Here is a 22,290-nt window from a genome sequence, read left to right as displayed (position 1 = left end):
ACAAAAGAACACCCAAAACTCTTTTACACTTGCTTGTTTTTCTAATAAACAATAAACAGTTTATTCACCCACAGATGTTTTTCTATTGAACAACACACTGATTAAAATCACACTATCAGTTATGCAGTCAGAACTCACAGCACCCTCCGTGACACCCTCCAGTCACGGCCCAAGCACATCTCCCCGAATTCCTCTGCTTTTCAAACAGAGGTATTTTCTGTGGATCGGCACGGGGGTTTTAAAATCTCTTACAACTTTAAATTTATAACACTTACAAGGGTTAGTAACACACTTTAAAAACAAAAACACTTACAACACAAACTTTCACAATTCACACACATACGGTACACAAATTATTCTCTTTGTAAGCACGCAATTACAAAGAAAACCCAAACAGACACAAATACCCACACACATCCAGCGCTCGCGACCGCAACTCAAAACGGGACCCTGTTCACCTCAAAAATTCAGGCTAGCCTCTCAGATTATGAATTACTAAAGTGCACCTTTAAACTACAAACCAAAATTGGAGCCACTATGCTCCTACAACCAATACAGCAGCTCTGTGCCGCTGCTGCTCCCCTCCCCGGGATGCAGCCAACAGTGACCAGCGTTACCTGGACAAACCAAAATTGGAGCCACTACGCTCCCAATACCAGCAGCTCTGTGTCACTGCTGCTCCCCTCCCCGGGATGCAGCCAACAAGTGACCAGCTTTACCTGGAACACAACAACCATACAACACTCCTCGGAGATTCCAAAACCCAGTCAGGCCTCTGCTTTGCATAAGATGTCTCTTATGACTTATAAGCCGCCTCTATTCAAAGGTACCTGCATTCAATACGTTTTTCTTTAAACATACCTTTTGTCCGTAGTTCCAGGAGGTTCTGGTCTTTCCCCGGGTGGACGATAAGGTCTTAGGAGCCCTCACCCTGAAAACTTCGGGCAGGCGCCTCGAGGGGGTCCTAGACCCCACCAGCCCCACGGCCAGAAAGAGCAGTTCTCCTGGCTGGCTCGCCAAAATGATTTATTAAAAAACTATGGATATTGATCTAATACCAATATCCAACTATGACGGACAAAGACTCTCTAACAGTTTAAAGTTAGAAAGTGTATGTTTATTACGACGCCGGGCAGCGTGCGGGATAGCTCCCAAAAACACACGCGCCATTTACAGATCATCACAGGGTCTTTTATGTACAGGAGTATTGAATACACAAACTACAAATGCATATTCATAGCTCTGGTACCTCCCATTCCCCGCTTCGTATGGTAATTAGCCCAAAAATCCATCAAGCATGCGTAGTTTGTTCTTTGAAATGGGTCAGTGGTCTTTTTTATAGGGTGGGGTCCCAAAATGATGAAGTAAGATGGGTCTTCCTCCCTTGACTTTTTAACCTTTAGTGTTCGTGACAGCTAAATCCTGTTTTTTCCAGGACTGTTTGATTTATGATTGTATTGTATTCATGGGGTCTATTGATTACTCAGGATGCAAAAGCCTAGTTTGACAGCTTCCCTGATTTATTAGTTCCTTATCAGTTCCTTCAGTCTGGCTTCTGTTAGCAAAAGGGAAGTCCTAGCTACATTATCTCAGCACTATCTATTTTGACTACAGTCTTTAATTCTTCTAAATCAATGCCTCACATGCAACGTGCCAACAGCATCAGGCCTGTTATCTTTCCCTTAAATCTGTAGGGGTGTGTGTGCTGTGTCCCCAATAACAAAATACTCACTGTCCAGTCCCATGTCGTGAACCGTCAGGTCCTGTGAGGTATTTGACAGGTCCACTGTAACAACAGTCCAATAAGTAGACCTCAAATGAAAACCTTTGGTAGTCACGAGTCTAAATCGGCTTCGTGGCTGCCAAAGCTTGATAGTTGAGCATTTGGCATTTTTTGGTTTTTGCACCCTCACACCGCGTGTCCCTTCCTCCCCCTTTTTATTTTAAGAGAGAGGCTTTAGTATGTGTAGGTCCTGCTATATTTGTATCTTTGCGCGTAAGGATATGAACTGCGGGTGCGTGCTGTTATGAATAAAAATGGGCGGAGAAAATATTAATCTCCATAAACGCCTTTATTAATCAGCTCTTATTAATATTTGCCCGAGGGGTTTTTGGCTGCCTGTAGTCGCCGTGGAGGAGGAGGGCTTTATCAGCTCTGCTGCAGGCAATTCAACAGAGCTGGAGGACTGGCCCTCGCTCGGAAGCAATCCCAGAGTCCTGACAGTTCTTTGTTTTCTCCTGTGGTCTCATCTCTGGTTTGGTCTTTTTAACTTACGGCTAGTAAGCAAAACCGGAGAAATTAGCTCTTCTGATTCTCTAGGGTCCACACGGCTGAGCATTAGTTCTTATCTGTTTTAATTTTACTTGGTTTTTATTTGATAAGGGTTTTTTTATGTTAGATTTCATCCCGAGACGCTCTCGGAGTTCTTAATTTGCATGCGGGATCACCGGGGCGGGCGCTTGAAGCTCTTTACGGCCGCGTGGTAGTCTTTGCCGCAGCAATGGCGTTTCGGTCTCACGCTGCTTCACAGCGGCGGCAACGTTGTGGGGGTTTGGGCCGGGGCTTGTGCGGTGGGAGGTGGAACGTGGCACGTGGCAGGCGTGGGTTTCTTTCTTTTGAAACGGTGCAGCTGCGGCGGCCCGGGGATGCGTCATCTGGCCGAGGCGGCTGACCGCGTGGCGGCTGCGGGCGGACGGGCGGCTGGGGCTCTTTTCTCCGCTCCGGCACGGGGAACGGCTGGGGCTTGGGGAGAGGCTGCTCCGCGGCTGCGGGCGGGGGCGGCCGGGGTTTCTCTGCGCTGGACCGGCGGCGCCTGACTGCGGGCGGCTCCGTGGGCTGGACGGCCGGGGAGCATGGCAGCTGCGGGCGGCTCCGCAGACCCTGGGTTTTCCCCCCCGCCGGCTCCCGGCCGCGGACGGGGCTGGAGAGGGGCTTTTCCGCGGCGAACCGGGGTGGGGACGGGACGGCCGGCTCTCTCCTCTCTCCCTGTCGGTGGCAGAGCCGGCGGCTCCGCCGCGGCTCCCCCGCCCCGTCTCCGACCTGGGATGGGGGGGCGCGGCGCCCGAGAGTTTCTCTACGGGAACGGGCTCCCTGTTTTTAAGGTGGTCTGGGAGGAAAGGTGCCATGTGCCACTGAGGTGGCTTTTTACTATTAAATTTTATTTTTATCACGTGCTGTGAACTCAGTTTTTTTGTTTGTTGAATTTCTTCTGCTTCTGGTTCTGTGGACAGGCCCTGGCAAAGTGTCCTGGCTTTTTGCAGCGAAGGCAGATGATGCACTGCAGCCGTTCTGATGACATTGGTTGCTTCCTTGGTCCTGGCACTCCAGCTGCTGCAGTCTGTGGCTGTGCCAGTCCTGCATTCCTTTCAGGTGCATTAAAAAATTCTGCTTTTCTCGTGCATGCTTCTATTATATATGCAAGGCTGGGGGCTGGCTCCAGCGGAAGACTGAGGATAATTCTACAACACGTTTCATTGGCATTCCTCTGAGCCATCTCTTTTATCAATTCAGCCTGCACCAGTGGGTCTTGCACATGTCTTTCCACCTGTGTCCGTAGCCGATTGAAAAACTGTAAGAAAGGCTCAGAAGGAGACTGAGTTACATTGACATAGCTGCCTTTAACTTCAATTGTTGGTAACTGGTAAAACGTTTTCTCTGCAGCATTACAGATCTTATCTAAAACTGACTTGCGTAATAATCGAGTTTGTTGTTCTGGGCTGTAAAAGGCACTCTCACCACAATGATGGTAATGAGTTATATCATAGCCATCGTTGTCTTTGGTTTCACCAGGTGCTTGGTGGATCTCATGTAATAGTGTATCTAAAGCTCTTTTCCACCTACTGTCCCATAGATCATATTCTGAGGGGGTTAACAGGCATCTGAATAAATCATTTATGTCAGTTGGTACCAATTCATTAGAATTTAAGGTTGCCCTCATAAAGCCTTTAAAAATCTCACTCGATCTTCCAAATTCTCTCTGTATTTTGCAAATTTCCTTTTTATCTTGGTAGGATAATGGCTGATAAATTCTCTTGGTATTTCTCCTTCCAAGATAAACAACGAGAGTTACAGAGGGGATGCTCTCATCCACATTGGTCTGAGTTGTTAGAATTTCTGCAGCTCTTTCAGTGCCCAGGGAAGGAGGAAGTATCTGCTCTCCCACCCCCTGGGGTCTGGCAAGGGGCAGCCTCCCCGCTCCGTCCGAGATCTCACGGGAAGCCGTTCCTGTCCCCCCGCCGCGGGGGAAATCCACCCCCCGCCGGGGCTGTGGGCTGCGGAGGGCCCGCCCCTGTTACCGTAGTAACTCGGAGGGAGAGGTAGGCAGTGGGAGGAAGGATGGGGCGGGGCAGGCAAAGGAATGCATGGGTTGGGTGGGGGATATGGGGTAAGGGCAGGAAATAGGGAGGAGAAGGGATTCTGGGGAGGGGGAGCAAGCACGTGGATTTGGCCATGGTTCCCCCCCACGTGTTTCTGTGGGTGAGTCAGCAGTTCTGTGCCAATATGGTCTATACCAGGGTCCTGATTCTGGGAGAGGGGCTTAAGCCCCTCCAGGTCAGCCACAGAGGAGTTTGGAAAAAAAGAAGGGTTATTTGGATGGTTTATCTGTGGCTTACTGCTGTTCTCTGCATCCAGCAACTTTTTTTCCTAGTTTGTAGGAATACTGGAATAAGTAAAGAAACCTTTTTATCACCATTTTCAACTTTTAGAGTTAGTAATTGTCCAATATTATCCCAAAATTAAACAGAATTTAAATCCTGCAAATCAGAATCTGGAATTTCAGTGATTAGCCAGCGGACAAATGTTATTAGTAGCTTTTTAGGTATTTTAACATCGCCTTAAATATTTCTAAGGTGTGATAGTGTTCTCTTCTGAGGGACAGATAGCCACATGCCCATATTTCTTGATGTTTTAAAGGCTATTTGTCCGAAATATCGACCTCCTGACACAAGAAAAACACAGCACAAATGTCCCAATCCCGGCTCTCTGCCGAGAGAACGGAGCCGGGCGGGGGGGAACCCACGGTGCCGGGAGACAGCATCAGCGCCGCTTCCCGCCAGCTCCGTGGGCATGGGGGGGGGGGGGGGGGGGGTGTCTCAGCTGCCTTATTCTTGTTTCTGGGACCCGCTCTGTGCTGGCAAAACTTAGGAAACGCAGTCAGTGCCGGTCAGGGCGACCCTGCGCACCGCGCAGCGCTCCAGCCAGCAAAAACCCAAAGGAAAAAAAGAAAACAAAACGCGATTTATGCAAAGAGGCGTCTTCCAGGTCCTAGCGCCCTCAGACAGCCGCCTTCCCTGATCTAGTGGCAAGGACTCCATCCAGCTAGGAGCTCTACCCTTGTCAACCGCGACACGGTGGAGTCTTACCTGTCCCGTGGACCGTGGGGCAGTGTCAGGAGTTCTCGTCCTGGGGCCGCTCACATGGCGTGGCACGAGTTCTCAGCCCCTTCCCCCAAGCACTCACAGCTGAGAGAGGTGTGGGGGTAGTTGAATCATCTCAAAGGCTTTTGAGACCCTTAGAAAAGGGCTCCAGCCATAGCGTGGGCTTTTAATATTTCAAAAAAACCAGCGATGAGTGCCAACTGTATAGATGCTCTCCGCCCTCCTCCGGGGGCTTTAGCTAGCTCAGTTATTAGGAGGATTTGGAGACAATTATACCAAGGATGAGATAAAGATATCAGAAGAGGGCCTTTCCCCGGGACCTTTGTCCCAGGCGTTTATTGTTCAAAATTCCAGGGGGGAAAGAGAGAGAACAAGGAAGGGCGGGGCATTATATAGCCGCCCAGCCGCCCCCCCCCCCCCCCCCCCGCTCAGGGAAAAGATGGCTGGACCACAGCCAATGAGGTCAGGGAAGAAAGGAAGGGTCACTCTATGTGGTAAGGAATTCCAGGGAGTCAGAAGGGAGAAACCATTCCCCTAGAGAATTACAATAAAGCATTAAGTATACCGGTTGCTGTGGGTGACCATCCAAAAAGCACATCCCACCAATGATGAGACACGTGTTCTTCAAATCGCTTAAAGACCCCTTTAATGGTCTCTGTGTCATGGTGTATTGTGATCAAAGTCTTTTTCCCTGCATCTCTAATTTCTTTTAGAATTTCTTTCAGAATTTCCTTCAGATTTTTTTTCAATTCATGATTCTTCAATAATTGAGCAACTAAGGTCAAATTCATTCCTATGGGCACTATTTCTTGCACAGTATCTAGGTTGGCCTTTATATATTGATGTGATATTATAGGTGTCCAGTAGGAAAAGTCACATCCTTCAATTTTAACAAAATTATAGACACACAGATTAAGATGACTCTCATTCATGATTAGATTGTCATTATGGTGGGGCATGCAGTCCTGAGACAGACGCAACCTTGTCCTATATACACAAGCAAAGTTATCTGATTGCCTGAATGCATTTCATAGTGGCAAATGCTTTGGTCCATATCAAAGCATGTCCATATCCCCTTCTATTTTCCCTTCACATATGTACCCTAGTTGTTTCCTCATGGATCAGGGCTCTAGGTTAATGGTTTGCCACTTCCCCTCAATTTCTCGTGCCCACGTTCTGTGTGCAGAAGGGTACAATACAGTCTCCTCGTCATTTAATCCTAAGGGTGAGGCATAGATTTAGAAGAATTAAAGACTGTAGTCAAAATAAATAGTGCTGAAATAATGTAGCTAGGACTTCCCTTTTGCTAACAGAAGCCAGACTGAAAGAACTGATAATCCTTGGAAGGAACCAATCAATCAGAGGAGCTGTCAAACTAGGGCTTCTGCATCCTGAATAATCAATAGACCCCATGAATACAATACAATCATAAATCAAACAGTCCTGAGAAAAACAGAATTTAGCTGTCACAAACACTAAAGGTTAAAAAGTCAGAGCTGAGGAAGACAATCTTACTTCATCATTTTAAGACCCCACCCCATTAAAAAGACCACCGACCCATTTCAAAGAACAAACTACGCATGCTTGGTGGCTTTTTGGGCTAATTACCATACGAAGCAGGGAATGGGAGGTATCAGAGCTATGAATATGCATTTGTAGTTTGTGTATTCAATACTTCTGTAGATAAAAGGCCCTGTGATGATCTGTAAATTGCGCGTGTGTTTCTGGGAGCTATCCCGCACGCTGCCCGGCGTCGTAATAAACATACACTTTCTAACCTTAAACTGTTAGAGAGTCTTTGTCCGTCATAGTTGGATATTGGTATTAGATCAATGTCCATAGTTTTTTTAATAAATCATTTTGGCGAGCCAGGCAGGAGAACTGCTCTTTCTGGCCGTGGGGCCGGTGGGGTCTAGGACCCCTCAAGGCGCCTGCCCGGAGTTTTCAGGGTGAGGGCTCCTCAGACCTTACCGTCCACCCGGGGAAAGACCTGAACCTCCTGGAACTTCGGACAAAAGGTATGTTTAAAGAAAAATTTATTGAATGAAGGTACCTTTGAATAGAGGCGGCTTATAAGTCATAAGAGACGTCTTATGCAAAGCAGAGGCCTGGGTTTTGGAATCTCCGAGGAGTATTGTTGTTGTGTTGTTGTGTTCCAGGTAGAGCTGGTCACTTGTTGGCTGCATTCCAGGGGAGGAAAGCAGCAGCAGCATAGAGATGCTGGTATTGGGAGCGTAGTGGCTCCATCTTTGGTTTGTCCAGGTAAAGCTGGTCACCTGTAGGCTGCATTCAAGGAGGAAAGCAGCAGCAGCACAGAGCTATTGTATTGGTTCCAATTTGGCTTGTAGTTTAAAGGTGCACTTTGGTGATTCATAATCTGAGAGGCTAGCCTGAATTTTTAAGGTGAACAGGGTCCCGTTTTGAGTTGCGGTCGCGAACGCTGGATGTGTGTGTATTCGTGTCTGTTTGGGTTTTCTTTGTGATTGAGTGACCGTATGTGTGTGAATTGTGAAAGTTTGTGTTGTAAGTGTTTTTGTTTTTAAGTTTGTGTTGTAAGTGTTTTTGTTTTTAAGAGATTTTAAAACCCCCGCCGATCTGCGGAAGGATATCTCTGCTGAAAAGCAGAAGAATTCAGGGGGGATGTGCTTGGGCCGTGACTGGAGGGTGTCACGGAGAGCGCTGTAATTTCTGACCGCATAACTGATAGTGTGATTTTAATCAGTGTGCTGTTCAATAGAAAAACATCTGTGGGTGAATAGGCTGTTTGTTGTTTATAAGAAAAAAAAAAAAAAAGTTTTGGGTGGTTTTTTGTGACATATCACAGTGATCAGGCAGGAATCTGGGTTGTCCCGGTAACCGGCAGGGAGCCGGGATTTGTCGCCTCCGGCTGTATCTTTGAAATTCTGAAAAGCCTGATGTGTTTGTTTTAACTATTGTTTGTTTGTAGAATACAGTTTTAATTGTAAAAAGAGCCAAAACTGCCTGACCGAGAAACCCCCCCGCTTTTTCCTCAGTGCAAAAATTTGTGGAGTGTTTTTGAACCCATTGTTTTGTGAGCCTAAAAAAATTGCTATCCCATAAACAGGTTTTGGTGAAGGGGGACAGTGTATAAGAAGTTGATTGCAAATTTTCTTCAATTGTTAACTTTTTGTTTTAAGCACAAGAATTGGAAAGCTGGTTCAAAGAGTTCCCCTGCCCAGAGATGGAATTTCAGAAACCCTAAAAATTAATAACCAGTAATTTGAATTATGTGTCTGGGTAATCGCGTGGGTTTTTCTTTTAAATAAAAAAAAATTTTCCTTTTTTATGTAAACACAAATTCTTTCTTCAACAGCTGGTGCTTCGAGCCTTGTTTTAAAGAATACATATTGCTAACTTTTTGTTTTAAGAATAGAAGGAACAAGAATTGAAAAGCTGGTTCAAAAAGTTCCCCTGCCCAGAAACGGAATTTCAGAAACCCTAAAAATTAATAACCAGTAATTTGGATTAAGTGTCTAGGCAATTGTATGGGGTTTTTCTTTTAAGTACCTCTGATGGAGAGTGATTTAGAGATTTGGGAAAAGGGTTGCTAAGAAAATGAAGTTTGTAATCAAGCAGCATTTACCAGATCCCAATTGTTGCTTGATGCCATAACAGAAAAAAAAAAGAAATAAAATTCTTGATAAGACACCGGGGCAATAAAACCCTAACACCTGTAACCAGTAACTATGTAATAATAAAAGAAGCGGCTGGCCAACCTAAAAAAGGCTTACATTTACAAACCATTGAAGTTTAAATTGAGGAAACAATAGAGAATCCATCGATTTTTATATGCCTAATGCTCCATCTGCACTTTTGGGCAGAAATCTGCTAAAGCAGCTGGAGGCAAAAGTAATATTTAAAAATAGAAAAATTATTTTGGAGGTAAAGAATGTAAAACTGTTAAGTTTAATGTAAAAAAAAAAAAAAAAAAAAAAAAAAAGAAAAAAAATAATAATAAAAAAGAAAATAGATTAGGTGTTTCCTGGAGTGTAGGCTCCTGACATGCTGGCAGGGCAAAGAAAACTTTTTAAAGATACTGAAGGAGTGTCAGTTTAATTTCAACACTCCTATCGTGCCAGTAAAGAAGCCTGACAAGTCATAACTTAGCTGTTGACAAGATAACTGAAGGCTTGTATTCAGTAGTTGCTAACCCTTATATCTTAACTCATTTACTGTTTTAGATGTGCAGATGCTTTCTTTTGCCTCCCTCTCCATAAAGCCAGCCAGAAAATCTTTTCATTTGAGTCCTTTGAAGTGGTCCTTGCACAGGAGAACCTCAAAGTGGAAGATATTTGGGGAGCAGCTTGCAAACAATTGCTCCAGTATGCAGAAGACCTCCTAATAACTACCCAGATCCAGAGAACATGAGTGGACCGGACGGTAAGCCTCCTAAACTTTTTGGGCTTGCAGATCCCAGAAGAAAGCCCAGCTGATGAGGCAAATAGTCATTTACCTGGGTTAAAAAAGCTATTCAGGCCTTTGACCAGCTAAAGAAGGCCGTCATGTCAGCTCCAGCCCTAGGACTTCCAGACGTGAGTACACGGCTCCTAAAGGATGGCCAGAGTGCCTCAGAATTCACTCTAGGCCAGAAGATGCCTATGCTAGTGTCCTATACAATGTCTGCAGTCCTTGAAGAAAAGGAGGACATTAGATCTCCCCACAGAGATTCCTAACAAGACGATGTTAAGATTGTGGTAACTAACATTGTGAACCCAGCTTCCTTCCTCAGCGGGAGTATAGGAGAACCAGTGATCCACGACCGCCTGGAGACCATCGAAACCACCTACTCCAGTCACCCGGATCTGAAGGACACTCCGATTGAGAATGCTGAGACCTGGTTTACTGACAAAAGCAGCTACGTTGTCAGTGGAAAGAGGCATGCTGGGTATGCAGTTACCATCAGCAGAGAGGTAATAGAGTCTGGACCATTGCCCACCAACACCTCTGCACAGAAGGCTGGACATTTACTCAAGGTATGCCTTTGAGGTAGTCCTTGCACACAGAGTCATTTGGAAAAAAAATCCTAAAGCTGCTAGATGCTGTGTAGCTACTTGAGAGGATGGCACGGATCGCATCAAAAAGTGAGCTCTAATTAGAAGAATATGCTGGCGGACAGAGAGGCAAAAGACGCAGCTAAAGGTGAGGTACCCGATGAGACAATTGAGGTAGCACTTATCCCAGATGGAAAAAATTTTCAATTAAAGGTAAGCCAGTATATAATATAAAGGGTAAGAAACTTATTAAAGCAGAAAAAGCAAATTATAATCAGGAAGGGTGGGCCATGACAGAGAAAGAGAAGCTTGTAGTACCATCCTATTTGTTGTAGCCATTAGTGCAAAGAGAACATGGGAAAACACACTGGGGAATAGACATCTTGTATAATTATTTAAAAGAAAGAATTGTGGCCAGAAAGTTACAAGGTACAGTGATACAGGTAACCCGTCAGTGTAGTCTTTGCCTCCAAATTAATTCCAAAAATACACCAAAGCTTAAAATGAGACAAATTGGGAAAGGCTGTGGACCTGGGCAACAATAACAAATTGATTTTACAGAGCTGCCCGGGAAGGGAGGATACCGTTACCTATTGGTGTTAACTGATACCTTTTCAGGATGGCCAGAAGCCTTGCCTACTAGAATGGCTAAAGCCTGAGAAGTAACCAAAGCACAGTTGCAAAAGTACTGGGGGTAGAGTTCCAGCCACCATATCCCCAGATAAAGGACCACAAGTATATGGTGGCCCTAAATAGACAATTTAAGAAATATGTCGCTGGAGCTCAAAACAAAAAATTAGACAACCTAGAAATTAAGTCTTTTGCAGAAAAGTTCTTGGAACCACAGTGAGAAGGAGCATTCCAGATGCTTCTTACTACTTTCACTACAATCAAGATCAAAGAACAGAAGGCCTGGATCCATCACTCCCGAGTGAAGAAAGCTCCAAAAGGAATCTGGAAGATCACACCAGGCGACGATGAACTAAAAGACCACCGTGAAACTCACTCGGAACCACAAATAGATGGACTAATAGTTATTATAGACACTATGTGGAAAGTTGTAATTATTGCTGTAATAAGCTTAACCATAACAAGGGTCAATGCAATACTGCGTAGGTACAATGTGACTGAGATAAACAGGTGCCAAAGAAAAGCTTATGATGCTTACTCTCGTAAGGCTTTAAATAAGATGCTAAAGGTTATGGGAAGGAAATGTCCTCCATTTAGACTCAAAATAGAGGGGTGTGCAATAAAAGAGTATGACTCAAATACCTGTAATAGAAAGGCTGTAATCCCCAGGTGCCATCTAGAGATCTCTCACTGGGGTGCTAAGAACAAGGTTGAGAGTATTTCACCTATAACCCTGTGTCTAGTACAGTGACAGCCTTTGTTTTAACTATACATGCCAATAGTCCCCTAAAGATTAAATCATGAGGGAACTGTATTGTACTCTTCTGAACACCGAATGTGAGCACAAGAAATTGAAAGAAAATAGCAAACTGTTAATCTAGAGCCCTGTACTGCAAGAAGAAACTTCACTGGTGTATACAGGGCAAGGTTGTGTCTGTCCAAAGACAGCATGCTGCATTACCCAATTCAATTTGTGTGTTTGCAATTTTGTCAGAATTAAGGGATGTGATTTTTACTATCGGGCACCTGTAAGATACTGCCTGTACCCATAGGAACATCCCAGATTGAAAGAAATCTTAAAGGAAATTAAAGAAGAGGGAAGAAGGACATTAATTACAATTCACTATGACACAGAAACCATCAAAGGAGTATTTAAGAGGCTTAAGGAACATTTGTCTCATCACTGGTGGGATGTGCTTTTTGAGTGGTCTCCAACAGCAACTGGTATACTAAATGCCTTACTCCACCCTATAGTTGTGTTGCTTATTCTAGTTAGTATAAGTCTAGTTTTATCTGTTGCGATGCTTGTTTGGAATTGAAAGATGCTACGACAAATAGCAGCCTTAACCTCATTATCAAAAGCGTATGGCTTGATCTTAAGAGACACTAGCTGTACAGATTGGATTGATGAAAAAGACACTTTCGAGTAAAAGAATTTACTCACTTTAAAAGGAGAAGTGGGGAAAATGAGGCATAGATTTAGAAGAATTAAAGACTGTAGTCAAAATAAATAGTGCTGAAATAATGTAGCTAGGACTTCCCTTTTGCTAACAGAAGCCAGACTGAAAGAACTGATAATCCTTGGAAGGAACCAATCAATCAGAGGAGCTGTCAAACTAGGGCTTCTGCATCCTGAATAATCAATAGACCCCATGAATACAATACAATCATAAATCAAACAGTCCTGAGAAAAACAGAATTTAGCTGTCACAAACACTAAAGGTTAAAAAGTCAGAGCTGAGGAAGACAATCTTACTTCATCATTTTAAGACCCCACCCCATTAAAAAGACCACCGACCCATTTCAAAGAACAAACTACGCATGCTTGGTGGCTTTTTGGGCTAATTACCATACGAAGCAGGGAATGGGAGGTATCAGAGCTATGAATATGCATTTGTAGTTTGTGTATTCAATACTTCTGTAGATAAAAGGCCCTGTGATGATCTGTAAATTGCGCGTGTGTTTCTGGGAGCTATCCCGCACGCTGCCCGGCGTCGTAATAAACATACACTTTCTAACCTTAAACTGTTAGAGAGTCTTTGTCCGTCATAGTTGGATATTGGTATTAGATCAATGTCCATAGTTTTTTTAATAAATCAAGGGGACTATTGGGTGAATTAAGCTTACTGATGCGTTGTGTATAGGTAAAACAAAGGCTGTCACCATACTAGTCATAGGGTTATAGGTGAAATTGACTCAAACCCACCAGACTGAAGTTCCCTTTCCATATCAGATGCATTATCCCAAACAATTTTGCAGATTTCAGCAGGGAATGTTCCTTCTCCACCTTCCCTTATGACTGGGGCAGTCACTGATTACATCCATAGTTGTGCTTGAGTACATCAAAGAGCCAGTGCGATGTTTTCACTGGCTGTGCCTAGCACATTGATTATTACCTCATGATCCTGTTCTGTGTTTTCCCTTTCTGGTAATATTTTTGACAACTTCCAATGACTGTTACCTAGGGCTAGTAAAGAAGATTGTATAGGTTGCTGTAATTTAACTAAACCACTCCCCACGGTGGTCAATTTATTCATTAACACTTCTGAATCTATGTTACAGATTTCCTCAGGGCAGGAGGTCATAATTTATATCAGGACTTTGAACTACCCTGACCTGAGGCCTGACTGAGGCCTGACCTGAGGCCTTGGTGAGGCCTTGAAGCCATGACGCAGTTAAAATTCCTTTAGGTTTGTGGCGCAGTTAGAAATAGCTATTCAGGTGTTTGGGAAAAGTACTGGAGTTTGAAGGTCACTGAGTAGAGTAGTTAACAAGCACATGATAAGCCACCTTAACTGTAAGTTAAATAATGTATGTTTGCATTCTTTCCCTCGCTGTGTGCCAATGACTGAGCTATCCAGAGTGTAAACTATATAGAAATATATAAAAGACGCCATTTCAGTTGAAATAAAGGAGTTGCGCAGTTTTAATCACGCTGATCGAATCTGCGTGTCTCTGTCCAGTCCTCTCTTTTATCTTGGTAGCCCTGGCAAGATCTGGTGCCTGGATCCCAGGGATAACCTTTCACTTAAATGGTTGGGGGTTTTTTTGTCGCGACAGAATTTTGCTCAATTTTGAAAACGTCTAGACGTGGTGCGGGAACCCCGGTTTAAATACATACAGGGTTCTCAGAGGATTCTAGCCTAAACGCATGTGAATCCTCCGGACGATTCTAGCCTAAACGCGTGTGAATCGTCCAGAGTCCTAGCCTGAACGTGTGTGGACTCGGGAGTCCTAGCCTGAACTCATGTGAACTCCCTTGGAAGACTCCGTGCTTGGATCTGCCTCGGGATCAGTGTGAGACAGGACAGACTGAGCGACACAGAGCGGAGGACTGGGTGTTGTTTGACTCGTGAGCAAAGCGTCAGCGTCACCCCATGGACAAAGGTAAGCCGCATCGGAGAGAGAAAGAAAGACAAAGAAAAATGGTATTGATTTAGGCGCAGCGGTGCGGCTGCTTCTGAATATACTCTCCAAGAGAGGTGAAAAAATTAAGGAAAGTGAGCTAGAGCAGTTGGCCCTATGGGCGAGAAAAAAAGGACAGTTGCAAAAACCTTCCCTGATGTTTAGTACTACCGAATGGAGAGAAATCAGTGATTTACTCTGGAGCACAGTAATACCCGGAGGGAAGGAAGGGAAGATTGCCCAAGAGCTTGGTGCAGTGTGGGAAAAGGTGTTCCGTACCTTGCAATTTGTCTCGGCAGAGAAAAAAGCGGCTGCGGCAGCCATCCAGGCTTTCGAGGGGTCAGCGCAGGGAAAACCAGAGCCCCCCCCATTGCGAAAGCCCAAACCTGTGAAAATTCTCAGTCTTTGTAATCAGGCGATTCGTGGTTTGAGCGCGTTCGTCAGCCGTACTCCCCAGGACATCCTTAATCAAGTGACCCAGGCAGAGGACTTGTCTCCTCCGCCTCCGACACAGACTGAGAGCGAACCAGAAGTGTCGCGGTCGCCTCGCTTGGTGGGCGTGGAGACAGGCAGAGACTCAGGCGGAGCCGAGGGCAGGGATGGGCAGAGCCAAGTGACGTAGAGCCGAGGCGGAGCTCAGGGCAGAATGAGAGGCGGAGACCGAAATGATGTGGCAGTGCAGGCAGAGCCCATTTACTGTCAGCGCGCGCGGGTGCATAGCGACCCGGAAATCAACGTCATTTCTTGGTGCGCGGCGGCGCCTGGCAACACAGCGCAGTTCCCGTCCCCCAGGGGGGAAGAGCCAGCATCGCATCGCCTGGCAACCACGGCTCGCATGGCAACGGTGGCAAGAGCGGCTGCAGTGAATGATATACCAGCACAGCCACGCAGCCTTGAACCAGCGCAGCATCCACTGCCCCCTGATTCTGATTCAGACTCATAAGCCGTGGACAACAATCAAGTATCAGCTTTTGCAGCCCGTGACAGATGACAATCACAAGAACAGCCACAGCATGTCACTGCCTCACAAAACAAACAGCATTCATCAGAATTGCAGCAAATAATTTCCAAACTTCTTCAAATGTCCAACAGACAAGAACAACAAACATTTACAAGTCGTCAATCCATTCCTTCAGCAGGAATGCCACCAATTTCTGATGTTCCAATGCCAGCTTTTTCAAGTAATCCAATTGCAGAACGTAAGGCTGCAGCAGTGAGAGCGGCAATCATGGATGGGAACTGGGATGCAGCCGGTGCCGTTTCCTGCCCTGTTGTAATTGAGAACAACTGCAAGGTGGCAGCCTTACGATTGGAAAATTTGACAAAAAGCAAAAGACACTGTGACAAATTATGAACTCAGGTCAGAGGCTGCAAGAAACATTTTATAGTACATCTACACTGCTGATCTGCTTTGTCCATCTGACTGTTCAAACATTGCTACGTTGCTTCTCACACCATCACAGCTTCTCATTTTTGAGCGAGAATGGAAGCGTCTGGCTGCAGAAGAAGCCAGCAATCATCAACAAGTGGGGGATCCATTTTATGCCATCCAGCCCAACATGTTAACTGGGCATGGCACATATGCATCATCTGCTGTTCAGCTCACCTATCCTGTCAAGATGCATCAATTATCGCAATCACTGGCACTCAAAGCTATGCTATTGATTCCAGACAAGAAAAAGGCATTACCCTATGCCTCCATCAAACAAGGCCCAGGTGAATCATACTCTCAATTTATTGATAGGTTGGCAGCAGCTTTGAAAGATGCTCCAGACTTGACAGAATAGGTGCAAGATAAACTGTTTTGTACCTTGGCTTTTGACAACGCCAACTCATGCACCAAAACCATTCTAACTACACTTCCCCAGGGAAGTCCTGTTGATGAGATGCTTGTGAGAGCAACTCGGGCAGAACAAAATAGCCAAAATGCAGCTTTCATGGCGACCATGCACAATGCCATCAAACAGCAAGGCCATATCCTTGCTGCTGCTTTGACAAAAGGTAAATCAAAGGACAAGTCTTCATGCCGCAACAAGCCACACAACGTGACTTGCTTCCGGTGTGGTCAGACAGGTCATGTCAAGCAGTCATGCCAAAAGCCTGTGTGGTGCCAAAGGTGTAACATTGACAATCATGCCACCGAAGCTTGCAAAAAGTTGTGAAACTCCAAGAACAGCGTGTCGCGGCAGCGCGCGAAGACACAAGTTGATGCCTTGTCCCAAAGGACGCCAGTGATGGATTTTTAGTTAAAAACAAACCTGCCACTTGAGGGAGTCTTGGTGTGGACGTGGAAACAGCTAAAGAAGTTACTCTACATGACAAAGAAGTTTCCTTGATTCCCACCAATGTCTGTGGCCCATTGTATAGTGTCAAGTCTCTCGTGGGAGGTTTGCTTCTTTGCTTCTCCACGAGCAAACGAGGAATGATTGTCATTCCAGGACTCATTGATGCGGACTTTACTGGTCAGGTTCAGATTCTAGCGTATGCCCTGCAACCACCTGTGACCATTCCAAAGGGCAGCAGAATCGCTCAGATTGTGGCTCTTGAAAGCTTTTTGCCACATCGCTGACAATCAAGGGAGCCACACCAAAAAGAGAGACTGGATAGAAGTTTTGGCTTCACTGGCCATGAAGTCTTTTTTACTGTGGATTTGGATGATCATCCAATCAGAACTGTGATATTACGACGTGGTTCTCAGCAAATCCAGCGACAGCTTCTTCTTGACACAGGATCGGATGTTTCGATTCTGAACCAATTGTATTGGCCTTCTGACTGGCCTTTGCAGACTCCGACCAACCACATCATCGGAGTGGGCGGAATGAGGATTCCTTCAATCAGCACGGATCCCATTTGCATCACTTTCGAGGATGGTCAAGTCATTGTGGCACGACCGTACGTCATGCCCTTACATGTCAAGATTCGAGGACTGTTGGGCAGAGACGTACTGTCCCAGCTTGGCTTGGTGTTGACCACGGATCAGCATTTTTCTTAGTGGCCACTGCAGAGCAGCCACCCATCCTGAAAATCACCTGGTTGACTGACAACTCTGTATGGATCGAGCAGTGGCCCATGACTGGCACAAGACTGCTAATTGCAGAACAGCTGATCCAAGAAATACTTGATGCAGGACACATTCGACAATCTGTTAGTCCATGGAACACATGCGATTTTCGTCATCCCAAAAAAGTCAGGCAAGTGGAGACTGCTGCATGACTTGCGGAAAGTGAATGCGCAGATGCAGTCCATGGGTGCCTTGCAACCAGGTCTGCCAGCACCAACCATGATTCCACAGGGATGGAGCATTGTTGTCATCAATTTGAAGGACTGTTTCTTTACCATTCCGCTCCACCCACAGGACACTCAACGTTTTGCCTTCACAGTTCCATCAATGAATCAAATGGCTCCAACGAAAATATATGAATGGGTGGTTTTGCCACAAGGAATGCGAAATTCTCCATGCATGTTTCAGCTGTTTGTTGACTGGGCTTTGCAACCAATTCATCGACAGCTCTCTGATGCATTGATTTACCATTACATGGACGACATTTTGATTGCGAGAAAGAGCCCATTGCCAAAGACAAAAATTGACTGGTTGATTTCACAATTAGAGCATCAGGGACTGAAAGTTGCACCTGAGAAGATACAGCGATCAGGTCCTTGGAAATATCTAGGATGGCTGATCACAGATGCGCAGATTCGTCTCCAGAAGATCACTTTACATGACAACATTTCCACCTTGCATGATGCTCAGAAACTTTTTGGTGACCTACTGTAGATATTTTGGAATTAGGTTTGAACTACCCAGCCTGGGCCCCACACCAAGGCCAACTGTGAAATCTGTGGCACAGCTAAAAATTAGATGTTAAGGTGTTAATGGGAGATAGTGGGTTTTCCAGGTGTTAATAGGTATAGTTATTAGTGTGAATCTTTTAGCCACCTTAAGAAACAAGTGAAACAATATCTATTTACATTCTTTCTGTGCTGTGTGCCAATGGAAATGTGTCTGCATTTGTAAACTATCTAGAAGAGTATATAACCTGCCATTTTAGATTAAATAGAGGGACTTCGTAGAATTAACCATAGTGGTCGTATCTACGTCTGTCTCAGTCCAACCTGCTCTTATTATCGGTATCCCTGGCTTCAACCTACAATGGATTAGAACCATTGTTGACATCACCAATGATGACTTGCAACCGTTCCTGCCATGGCTTTGTGGCAGTGATGCTGACAGTTTGCGAGTTTGTACCCCTGAGCAATGGAAAGCTTTGTTGACAGTGTCAGAAAAGCTTCAACGTGGTTGGAGTGCATGTCGTGTGGAACTTCTTCCGTTGTCGTTTTTTCTGTCCAATGCTGAAGCTTTTCCGCTTGCCATTGTCTTTCAATGGCAAAAGAAAAAGGGAACCGCTCTGAACAAAAACTTGACTCTGACCAAAAAATAGACTCTGATTCCACAGCAATTGTCATTGAGTGGGTGTTTCTGCCTGTGCAGCCAAAGTGTCGTGTCATGAGCAGGACAGACGCTTTTGCTGCCTTGATAAAGAAAGGCAGAGACAGAATTGTTGAAATAGACGGGAGAGAACCAGCAGACATCAGCATTCCCACAAGAGATGAAGACTTGGAATGGCTGTTGAGGCACTCAGTTGCGTTGCAGGAAGCATTGTTGGGATTTGCAAGTGTGGTTCACAACAGACAGCCAAAAGGTCCAATGTGGCATCTGATCACGCATCACCGTTGGTTGGAGAGGCCTTTGTGTTCACTGAAACCAGTGAAAGGCGAGACGGTGTTCACAGATGCTGGCCAGAAAATGAAAAAGGCCGCGTGTGTCTGGCAGCAAAAAGGAGAATGGCTGCAACATGTAATTAAGGGTGAAGTAGGAGATATGCTGCAAAACCTTGAATTGAAAGCCCTCTGTTGGGCTTTGCAGACCTGGAACAAGGAACCACTCAACGTTTTGTCCGATTCTTTGTATGTGGTTGGAGTTGTGCAGAGAATCGAGGATGCACTCCTCAGGCAAACCCAGAATCAACATCTTGGAGAACTGTTCCTGCAACTGAGAAACGTGCTGAGGCAACATCGTCATGTATTCTGTGTGATGCACATTTGGAGTCATCAGTGCAACAGAGGCTTGGGAGAAGGCAACGCACGAGCTGATGCTGCAGTCAGCTGAGTTGTCCATGTTCCTCCCGAGAACAAGTTTGAAAAGGCTCGCAACAGCCATGAGACATTTCATCAAAATGCACGAGCCTTGCACCGACAATTTCAGATTACTTTGAGTGATGCACAAGGAATTGTGCCTGCCTGCCCTCAATGCAGTCATCACGGGCCCGGACTGGGGCTGGGCACAAACCCAAAGGACTGAAAGCTTTAGAGTTGTAGCAAATGGACGTAACTCATGTCCCAGAGTTTGGGAGATTGAAATACGTCCACGTCACTGTTGATACTTATTCAAAATTTATTTGGGTGACAGCACAGCCAGGGGAAAAAAGTTTGCATGTAGAGAGGCATCTGTCTGTTTGTTTTGCAGTCATGGGTGTGCCTGTGGAAATCAAGACCGACAATGGTCCGGCCTATGTTGGTCAATGAGTTGCTAGATTCATGCAGAAATGAGGGGTGAAGCATACCACAGGGATCCCTCATTCTCCCACAAGTCAAGCTATTGTTGAAAGAGCAAATCACACCCTGAAAGAGTATCTCGCAAAACAAAAGCAGACCAATGACACTGATGTAGTTAGTAGATTGTTGAAAGTATTGTTTACTTTAAATTACTTGTGTTTAGCAGAAGGTTGGGAGGAACCTGCGGTCGTGATACATCATCACGCAGTAAAAGAGGGAAGGCCGCAGACAATTCCAGGACTTTATGTTTACTATAAAAATATGCGGACGAGTGAATGGCAAGGACCGAGCCAAGTGTTGTTTAATGGTCATGGAAATATGTGTGTATCCACAGAAGCTGGTCCTGTCTGGGGGCCAAATCAATTTACCCGTGCGTGTCCTCCGGCAAGAATGCCGTCGGACAGTGAAAATAATCAAGAGGACAACGATCTACCTGGAACACCTTCAGACAATTCTGAACCTTCTGAACCTTCCGAACCTTCCGAACCTGATCAAAATTAGTTTTAAACTGTGTGAATTTAGTAGTTTGTATAATTATTTGGCAGAAGTTATTTTAAGTTATTGTTATTTTAAGTTATTATAATTTAAGATTTTTTTTACAGAGAAACTGGAAAAGGGGACCAAAGGTACCAGCGAAATGTTGTGGATTGAACTGCTTGTCCTCAACATTGTTTTGACACAAGGTGTGAATGGAGTGCTCGACGTTGACCAAAGAGAGAACATGTGGGTCACATGGGCCAATTAAACTGGGCAAGATTCATTCTGTTCGTCTTTAGCGACACCATCCAGTCCGTTTCGCACCTAATTGGAGTTCCATTGCTTTTGATGACAGAGTTCAAAAAGTGGACTCAAGCAAAAATCTATTCTAATTTGTCGGAAACTTGGAACGCATGGTGTGATCGGCCCATTGGGTCCACTTGCATTCACTCTGAAAACTGGTGTGAAGTCCATGAAATTCAACGAAATGATTTAGGAGCGCAAGTTGTTGCCATCGCACAAGATCTAAAAGTAATAAGTATTGAGCCACAAGAATTCAATCTCCTTGTCTCTGTATCAGGCAATTATTGTCTGATGTTTGGACATGCAAGACAGTCCAAGGCAGGCAACACTTGGTTGTTTCCTAAATCCCCATTGTATTATAGTTATGCAGAGTACTGCAACAAATGGACTCAACTTATAGCACCACCACAAGATGCTGCAAGAAAATTACCACCAGGAATTTTCCTCATCTGTGGGGATTGAGCCTGGTCTGCAGTACCCAAGAGAGCTGCAGGGGAGCCATGTTATTTTGGGAAATTAACCCTGTTTGCTCCTTCTCTTCATCAAATCACAAGATTCTCAAAAGCACCCCGACAATCTAAACGCGATGCTCTTGAATTAGGTCCCAGATGTAAATCCACAGTATCACTGTGGGGACCTCAAACTGTAATAGTAGCATCGATTTTTGCCCCAGGAGTTGCATCAGCACAAGCTCTCACCTAGTTACGAACCTTAGCATGTTGAACATCAAAACAAATTAACATAACATCTAACTTGTTAAGTGAACATGCTGTGGATGTTGGAACTGTCCACCATACGGTGCTTCAAAACAGAGCTGCCACTGACTTCTTGCTCCTTGCTCAAGGGCATGGATGTGAGGAGTTCAAAGGCATGTGCTGCATGAATTTTTCAGATTGCTCACGTTCAATCTATGAACAACTCAACCAGCTAAGACGTAACATGGGACAGATTGTGGTTGTGGATTCTCCTTTTGACAAGTGGATCAGTTCATTTGGTTTTGCTGGTTGGATCAAAGATTTGATTCGTTTTGGGACCATTTTGCTCATCATTATCATAGTTGTATTAATAGTAGTGCTTTGTGTGTTGGAGTGTATGCGAAGTGCAATTAGTCGCGCCTTTGACTCAGTCTGGGTAGTTCAAAAAGAAAAAGGGGGATATGTAACAGATTTCCTCAGGGCAGGAGGTCATGATTTATATCAGGACTTTGAACTACCCTGACCTGAGGCCTTGAAGCCATGACGCAGTTAAAATTCCTTTAGGTTTGTGGCGCAGTTAGAAATAGCTATTCAGGTGTTTGGGAAAAGTATTGGAGTTTGAAGGTCACTGAGTAGAGTAGTTAATAAGCACATGTTAAGCCACCTTAACTGTAAGTTAAATAATGTATGTTTGCATTCTTTCCCTCGCTGTGTGCCAATGACTGAGCTATCCAAAGTGTAAACTATTGTCGTGGTTTGAAAGCAAAACGAGTGAG

The 22,290-nt window shown here is 45.0% G+C and overlaps 1 long non-coding RNA gene across 2 annotated transcripts; it reads right to left on the bottom strand.

Moving 5' to 3' along the window:
• Window positions 1-2,078: 2,078 nt before the first annotated feature.
• LOC310922230 lies at window positions 2,079-15,000 on the bottom strand. 2 transcript variants are annotated; one of them, XR_014592352.1, is made up of 3 exons: window positions 14,706-15,000; window positions 5,365-5,542; window positions 2,079-3,569 (listed from the first exon to the last, which is right to left on the bottom strand). It is a non-coding gene; the product is annotated as an uncharacterized lncRNA (long non-coding RNA). The 2 variants fall into 2 exon arrangements; XR_014592353.1 differs by having other exon boundaries at window positions 5,365-5,463; window positions 14,706-14,995.
• Window positions 15,001-22,290: the final 7,290 nt, after the last annotated feature.

The sequence above is a fragment of the Zosterops lateralis genome (assembly GCF_965231275.1).
Source record: "Zosterops lateralis genome assembly, chromosome: W".
Taxonomy (NCBI): Eukaryota; Metazoa; Chordata; class Aves; order Passeriformes; family Zosteropidae; genus Zosterops; species Zosterops lateralis.
The sequence above is the reverse complement of the archived record's forward strand: the minus strand, read 5'-3'. Positions and strand labels throughout refer to the sequence as shown.